Genomic DNA, 9,052 nt, shown 5'->3' with positions numbered 1-9,052 from the left:
ATGTTTTGAGTACCTGCAGAAAAGCTGTAGCTAGGCTACATTTCAGCTTATAAAGTAACTTTTTCTGCAGAAGGGATGTAATTTGCCATAGTTTTCCCCCAGAGTTATGCTGAGATGAGACTCCACTGACTTTTGGGATTACAACTAAGTGTGCCAATCAGCAAAAAAAAGGCACATCTTAATGGCTTTCTTGGCTAAGAAAAGATGACTGCAATTTGCTTTCCCCTGTGTGTCACCTCCTTCCAGCCTATTGTCACTGTGGGCACCCGTTGGTCCAAGGAGACTCCAACAGTGAGGATGCAGAGGACACAAAGTGACACTGAGCAGATCTCATAGCTAAAAAAGCACCACCTTTTGCTGCAACCACTGAGGCTGAGGTTGGAGGAGTGACATAGCTCCCTACTTAATGAGCTTCATGTCCCTGTAAGAACAGCACTGGCAGCTCACTGATGTGCAGCAAGTTACAAGGGGACTTCGCAGCTCTGTTCTTACCAGAGCCAACACTGCCAAAGTACTTCCCTATTTTATTAATATACTGCTTACTGGAGGCATCATTCAGCTGCTAATCTATGTTTTATTTCACCCTCACACAACAAACATGCTGGCTTGCCAAGTGAGGTAAGCCACTCTTAAAGCCTGAAGAATATTACCCATCCTGCTGCTGCCCTAGAACTGGTTGTTTGCAGAATGATTGATGACAACAGAAACCTGTTTTTCTTGGGTTTCAAGGTCAGGAGACAAGTCTAGCTGACATGCAAATAAGCCAAGCCAAAAAAGGACCATTTCTATTTTGATGCACACAGCAAATATTGCAAATACATCATACGTTAAGGTTTTGTTCTTTCAAAAATATGCTTGTAGCAAAGCTAAGAAATCACATGGCCTTAAGTACTATTATTCAACAGGTTACTCAGCACTGCCCTCTGTGCAGCTGCAGCTGTGTTCCTGAACTATTTGTGCAGTGAGATCTCGGGCACAATAAACCAAATTGCTTTCCCACATTGGGGTGCAGATGCTGAATTTTTAGTTTCTTCTCCTAGAGTAATGCTTAGGGTTTTTCCTCCTGCCACATTCTCCCATCTCTGATTCAACACCAAATTAAATTGCCCTGGATTTTACCTCTTGCACTTTTTGAAAATATATCTCTGCTAAGTAGAAGACTGAAGGGGATTGGTAAATAACAGCACATTGCCATCACATTGGGAATGGCGCTACTGTATTCCATACACTCCCATGTGCCACTTATTTGTACGTTGTCATTCATGTTTTTGCTTGTATAACACGGTGACAGAGCATTTCCTCTCAGTAAATGAGTGTATATCTTCTTTACTGAGGCATACATGGATGTACAAAGTCTACTTGAGGAAGTAAATTAATTTTCCTGTCTTTTTGGCAGAGTGGCTGATTTCAATATCATTAGTTGATCCACACTGGAACTTCCTTGAGCCATTTACTGAGGTAAATGTGTAGGCAGATGAAACTAATGTTTCTCTTTCCCAGTCAGGATGAATCAGATCATTTACTCAAGTCAGACATATTAACAGCTGTAGTCTACTTACCCTATAGCTTTATTTTCAAAAGAGGTGGCCAAGAGATGCTCAGCAAAATCAGCATTGATTTTTCAGCACTGCCTGGAACACAGCCAGGTCTCAAGGGGCTGGAATAAAACAAATACAAGACTAAGCCTCAAAAGGGTTAAAGGGAATAGCACACACAGGCTTGTGAGCCAAAATCAGGTGAGAGGAAATGGGCTAGTAAAGAATGAAAGGATTGGATAATTAACCTCATTTAATACGGGTTCATGAGGTCAAAAGACCCTGTCAAGTTAATTTTGAAAAAGTCCTAAGGTTGCTGCCACAAAGATTGCATCCTACTTAGACTTTTGTACTTGGGATCACGAGGCACTTTAATCACTGTTGGAGTCTCCTTGGACCACTGGGCACCCACAGTGACAACAGGCTGAAAGGAGGTGACACACAGGGGAAAGCAAATTGCACTCCTGATTATTCTTAATAATTTATGTGTATGTTTTGGGTTTGATTAATACTAACTGACTGCCAAAAATTCAGCTGAGTGCTCAGTGTTCTCTCTTCTGTCTCTAATGGGAACATGCTGTATGAAAAAGAGTTTGTTTTAATGACCTCTGGCCTTGCCATTACCTAAAGCATCAATCCCTCACAGGCGTCTCAGCCCCGCAGAGTAGGCAGCAGGGCTGCAGCCGGGACCATAGGACCACAGCACGGCAGCTATTGCTGCAAGACTAAAGTCATAGCGAGATGCAACTTCCATGTGCCATATTATCAAGCCCCACAGTGCTCAGCACCTTCCCTGCCAGTGATCCAACCTTTGCTGCTGCCTATTTATTTTCCCCAGCCACCTTCAACGACCAGTGATGTACAGTCCTTAACATGTTCTGAAGGTTCAGATTTTGGACAAATTCAACTGGGCTCAGTTGCAGTTGTTGCATCTATGAAAATTGCTACATTTTTGCTGCAAACAGCTGGAACAAGTTTAATTGAATTTATATCGAGACTGGGTTTGTTTCTGAGCTGGTGACTCATGTTCTTGTTTATTTCTGATTAAGTATTATCTTCATAAATGGCATACACATTTTTTCCTATTTAATTGTTATGGCTGAGGGGATTTAATCTGGGCACCAATTCAATAAAATGTTATCATCGTCCAGCCATGCGAAATGCAATTGGAGTGCCATTGCACGCATGGCTACAAGACATAGATGTGCACTCCTGACTCTGGGGAAGGCATTCAAGATGGACTTTGTCTCACTCAAAGAGAAAGAAGTACCTTAAAAAAAAAAAAATCAAGCTGATGCTGCATTCACAGAGCCAGATGTCTTATACACAAAGAGAAGTCATGAGCAGAGAAAGATGATCCCAGTACATTGTGATATTTAATTGATGCAAGTTTGATGTTCAAAAAATGAGCGGGCAATTCCCATGTATATGCATTCACCAATTGGAGGAAAAGCAGCTGGGGTGGTAGTGGCATTAGCCCAAGCCTTCAGAAGGCAATGGAAGTTATTTTCATGTGCATCTCTAGGATTTACATCATGTCAAAAACCAAAAGTTTTGAGGTGCTCAGGGCTGGATTTTATGCTGTTTAATTCTCACCAGTAAGGCTGGGTATCCAAAAGAGCTCAGCTCCATCTAATGCAATTCTGACAGATTTTTTTCAAATACCTTTTTATCGGTATGCAACACACTAAGAGCCACTGAAGGTTTGGCAATTGTGTTTGCTGTTGAAGCCTGTTATGTTTAGAAGTGCCACCATTATTGCTCCCTTGCAGGAGGGGTATTTCCTTCCACTATAGTATCTGTTCAAGCCCCTGGGTGGGTGAGTGGAGCCGACCAGGCGGCCCACACTGAGGATTCTTTCTGCCCTGCTGACTGGCCTGGGCGCACAGCAGCATATATGCAACATGGACTGCATATGAGTTGCTCACAGCCCAGACAAAAGCTTCCCACCTCTCTCTTCTAGTGTCTGTGGGAATCTCTGCAAGCTGCTGGAAGAAGACGGGCCATTGCCACTGCATGAAAACAAGTAAGACTGCTTTCTTCTCCAAACCATCTAGTGTCCAAAAGAGATCAGATTGTTCGGACTCTCATATGGCAAGGCTTGGGTTTTGCAAGCACAATGGATTAGAAGGAAATAATTAGTTAATTTGAGCAATGCTATTGAACAATAAAGAATGCTTTATATAGTTTTATAATCATCGTATGGCACCATTATTCCCAAATGCACCCATAAATCTGCCAAAGGAGGCAGCTCTACAGCAGAGACTCTTTTATATGTATTTTAAAAATTGGATAAAACACATATCAGTCCTTGGCAGACCTAATTTAGCATCACACAACATTTGTCATAATACTAGCAGCACTAAACCAGATTCCCACTACACTGTAAGTTTGTGGCAGTCTATTGCAGGCCAAAGAGAACTGGCACACTCTGCAGATGGAGGCTTTGCCAGCAAGAATAAAGCACTTGTGAAGTGAAATAGGAAAACAAACATCTCCCTCTGTGGAATGGATCCTGCTAAAGACAGCTAATGGAGGTCCAGACACTACAGAGGTTTCCAGTGTGATCTGCACAAAGCCCTAAAAAAATCTAGGTGGCTTTTAAGAAATGCAGTGTAAGCCTGGATGTGGCCCCAGTGGCAAAAGGAGATGGTACTGCAAAGCTTCTGGTCCCACTTAGCCAAGTGCTGTGGTACAATCCAGTACACACAGCAGGGCTGTTGATCACACATGCTCAGAGTAAGTTGGCTCTAGCAAGTTTTTCCCAGCCACGACTTTCATAAATGAATAGCATCAGTGCTCGCTATCAGAAAAACCTCAGAGCTGAGAGCTTGAGTTTCCCAAGTTAGGCTGCAGGGAGGTGATTGAAAATTTCCTTACAAGATATTGCTTGAGAAAAAATGGACTTTTAGGTAATCACAGGCTCACTCACAAAAGTCTGTTTTCAGTGGAAGACTCTTGATTATCTCATCTTAGAAACTCAGCAAAATGAGAAGCATAAAATGACTTACAGAAAACACATTCCTAACAGGAAAACAGAAAAGCAGAACCCTCAAGCACCACTTCCACTAGGCCCCAAGGTGGTGCTTCAAGACAAAACACTCAGGCTTTTGCCTGCCTTAGTATTTTAAATTTCTGTGTTTCATACAGACTGTAACATTATCTATCTGAAAAGTGTTGGATCATTTCCCACATGCTCAGGCCTCATAGTGAAGGTATGCACAGCATAAATAGTGTATGCTGGAACAAAGTGCACTTGCAAATGTTGCGAACTTTCCCCTTCCAACTTACACCCTTGCTGGCTGTCACTGTAATCACAACCATTAATCGACTTCTGCAGGCTCCCAGTCAATGCAGAAAAACTCATTTCTGACTTTCCAGAGGTCTTTGTTTATTTTTAGGACTATTTGCAAACACTGCTGTCTAATGCTGCTTAAATATTCAAGGTACTTCTGACTAAATATTTTCACTCCCCAATTTGTGACCTGTGCCAGAATCTTGGGTTATTTTAAGCATTTCTCCAATAACCATATGAAATCAGCAAGCTGTGCAATCTTCAGAAAATTATGGAAATGGAGAACTGGCAAGAACCAAGCCCAGCCTGAAAAATGGAAACCAAAAACCAAAGTCCTGCTAGTACTGCTGCAGGCAATTCAAAAGGCATGTCTGAGCTGCTTCTAATCACATCCGCCCTGCTCCCCAGCAGGGAGGAAGCATGACATAAAACTGCCAAACATACCTTTTATTTCACATCAGCCCGACTACCATGCTGAGAGATGTGATTTGGATTTTTCTTAGGAAAGCTCACTCTGGCCTATTGGCAGCATCATTTTAGCAACTGATCAGTGTGACCCCAATTAGAGAGAGCAGTCAAATCCAGTGACCAGTCCCTCAGTGAGGGTTGGATCCTGCACCACGGCCTGAAAACACACTTCCCTGTACCATTAATGTCTCCCCCCAGTAATGCATCCCCCCAAATCTGCCTGTGCATGCCACTTGGCCAGCAATGTATCCCATGTCACAGTGGCAGGCAAGAAGGATGACCCCTCAGTGTCGCATGGAGCAAAGGGAGACTGTGGAGAAGGGTCACAGACCTACACACTCTAGAGTCTGCTTACGGTGAGCAGTTATATGTGACTGTGGATAGATCAAAAATAATTTTAATTTAAACCAGACAATTTTGCAGCAGTTCAGCAAGTGAGAGCATACACAAGCCAAATGGCTTAAATCCAGATTAAGCAAGACCACATGTTGCCTGAAGATGCCTGCAGCTAGCATGGCACCCAGCAACTAGAAAGGACACTTTCCAGTAAGAGCCATCTTGCTGTGATTTTTAATCACTGCATGTATTAACAACCTCAACCTTATGAGACAAAAAGTCACTTGGTCAAGATGGACTAAGTTGGCCTCTTGATCATTTAATTGCCCTTGTTTAATTATTACAGTCTGGATTGCAGAGGTATTGGTTTTTCAGAAAGGCTTTCCAGACCTTTTACTGGGCTCTGCCTCAAAGTGAACTAACAAGTGCTGGGGAATGAAGTCTATAATATAAATAATATAAAGCAATCTATCATCCATGGACTATGCTGAAGAAGAGTAGGTAAAATAGGAATATAAGCCATGGCAAAATCAGTGGAGAGGACAAGCTGTCAATCTTTGATTTTCCTACAAGTAAATGTTAGGGTTTTCTTTAAAGGCTGAGCTCCCAGACACCAGAATGTCAGCTTTTGTTGAAAAAATATTCAAGAACAAAGAAAGATTAAAAGCATATAATCAAAAGATATTATCAAAATGCAAACACAAGGGGAAAAAAAAAAAAAAAAAAAAAGACCCAAAGATGGAGAAACATTATTTTGCAAAACAAGCCAAAATTGGTAGGCCCAGCAATTAACCCCTATTATTTTTTCAGCTCTGTGCTAGACATGCAAAGCAAGAAGGTAGCAGGGGAAGAGAAGATGTAGCACCCCTGATGGGACAGGGGAGGACCTGTTCTCTAAAGAGGACTGCCAGGGGGAAATAGAAAATCGAGAGCTGTTACAGAGACAAGACTAAAAGACTTGTGCAAAGTATAAAATTTCAATATATATTATCAATATTGATATATTCCGTGTTGAAAATTATGTATTCTGAGCATTTAGAATAATTGTATCGATATATGCATTTCTTATGTAGTAGTAATGGCTGTTGCAAAGGCAAAAAATTGGGAGGGGGTGGGTTACTACTGAAATCCATCTTCTGAAAAAACTATCAACATCATATTTATTTATGCTGTGGTTTGGGGGAATTAAAATACACACAAAGCTGTTTGACTTGTACACCCTTTTTCTTAAAAAAAATGTAAATTTCTCCATGATTTTATATTTGCTGCAGCATGTTCTGTAGGAATCACTCAGTACAAAAATAATGGTTTGATCATGGTAAGGTGATCAAAATGGTGTCAACAGAGCTGTAAACAATACCAAGAGATATGGAAAAAAGTAGTGGATTTCTTTGGCAATTATGGAAACTATTCAAATAAAAACTAGCAAAATGTTTTTAATTTGTCTGTCCAAGGGAGCCATGAATTTCACTCTGTATTTTAAAGGGATGTATTTCTCCATAGGTATTTGGTTAAAGAGTAAGTACAAAATACTCCTAACATACCTGACTGCTAGCTAGCTGGCGCCTTCCAGCTCTCCTTGCTTTAGGCAGCAAGACATGAACAAGCAAATCAAACAGCTCTTCTGCTTGGCTTCTTGTACTTTTTTACAAGTACCTGAGCATCTTCTGCCATTACAGGCGGGAAATGATTGCATCCATGATAATTAAAATCAACTTATTACTATTATAAATTGCTATAATCAACACAAATCAGAAGCTTTCCTTCCTGAGGCTCAGCCATACCTTCACACATCTTAATGTTGACCTCCTCACAGACATGTGACAGGTATTCTCTGCTAAAGCCAAGCAGTGCTTAAAACATAGTTATTTCAGGTCTCTCCACATCTAACAAATCAAAGCAATCCATATATGTATGATCAATATAAAAGACTTACAGATACAGAAAGAGTTACATGTTCGTTTTCATCTTGGTGGTATGACAAGGAAGCTGTAAATTACATTGAGGAAGAATAAAAGTTGACTCAAAGTTTTGGTTGTATTTGGAGTATAACAGATGAACTCAAAAAGGTAGTTTAAGAGAATCGTGACAGATGCATGTATATACACAAATGTGAGAGGCTGGATATTATTATGCTTATATTTATTTGCAATAGTTACCTTCAATGGAAATAAAATAACACAGTTCATTCCATGAAACTGGAACTGATTTTGCAGGTATTAAATGAAAAGCTACCAAACTAAGTATTAACTTAACTAGGTATCTATTTAAGGGTGCAAAGTATCGAACAGATAAACAAGATTTGGTACAAGAAACAAAAGACTGCAAATCATTAACAGAAGGGTGAAATTATATATATATATATATATATATTCTAATATAGGCATGCCATATTCTATATTTTACATGTGTATATTTATATAAACAATGCAAAAAATTCATGGTTAATTATTTGCTCAATGGAATTGCTAATAGCTAATGGAGTTGCATGGAACAGAAATGAGAACCAAACTTCATGTGGAGTATTCTGTGCAGTGAATCCCAAAAAGCTGGATTCTCTGGTTTTAGAAGAAGAAAACTTAAACAACAAATGTGAAAAAAATATTTGAGGCATGCAAAATTCCTCTTGCATCCTTTCTTTTCAGATCCTGAGAACGCAACTTTCATTTTATGGGACTTCAGTCACAACAGTCATGAAATAACTGAAAATCTTCCCAAATAAGGTCTCTTCCCAATGTACTTCCCCAATGAAAGCTATCTACATCAAAAGTAAAGACTCCCAGGCAGACACATATGGAAAGCCATTTAGATTTTTAAATATTGATCTTTTGGCACCTCACTGTCCCTACTCAAATTTCATTCAGCCCTCATTTTAGGACTTGGCCAGATAATGTGTCTTGTGGTTAGACCTTGGCAGACTGAGGGACATACCTGAAAGTGAAGCATCTGTGGTGCAAGTGGCCTTTGTAGGTAGAGACAGCTGTGTCTGGAATGCTAATTTTGACTTCACAGCCTGAAACCAAATGCCAGAACAGACCTGTTTTCTCTTTAGTAAGAGGGAAAACAGCACATGCTATTGTTGGATGCAGGCCATGCAGCACAGAGTAGGCAAGGGGTACCTGGCAGCAAGGCGACAGGAGCCATCACACCAAAGACAACTTTCATGCTCTTTCTGGGTGAGGAAGGATTATGCCAAGCCCTAATGTTCTGTACAAAGGAAATTAAATCGCTCAATATATTTTACAGCTCAGGGAAAAATGTTGCTTCATTTTTCCTCAAATGAGGTATTTAGCTCTGTTAGCAGGACATTATTAGATTTATGACTATGTCAAGTCAAGGAGAGCTACCAGCTTAACTCTTAATAGAGTCAAAGCACTATTTGGAGTGGTGGAGGAAGTGCACACATTTGAAGCAGGCA

General features: G+C 40.4%; 1 protein-coding gene across 1 annotated transcript in view; it reads right to left on the bottom strand.

The window, feature by feature from the left end:
* Positions 1 to 1,581: 1,581 nt before the first annotated feature.
* Positions 1,582 to 9,052, bottom strand: part of CENPC (centromere protein C) — a 96,207-nt gene continuing 88,736 nt past the window's right edge. Inside the window, exon 21 of the transcript XR_010472308.1 lies at positions 1,582 to 1,657. The gene's annotated coding sequence lies outside the window, so the exon portion shown is untranslated. The remainder of the gene's footprint in view (positions 1,658 to 9,052) is intronic.

The sequence above is a fragment of the Columba livia genome, chromosome 4 (genome assembly GCF_036013475.1).
Source record: "Columba livia isolate bColLiv1 breed racing homer chromosome 4, bColLiv1.pat.W.v2, whole genome shotgun sequence".
Classification (NCBI taxonomy): Eukaryota; Metazoa; Chordata; class Aves; order Columbiformes; family Columbidae; genus Columba; species Columba livia.
The sequence above is the reverse complement of the archived record's forward strand: the minus strand, read 5'-3'. Positions and strand labels throughout refer to the sequence as shown.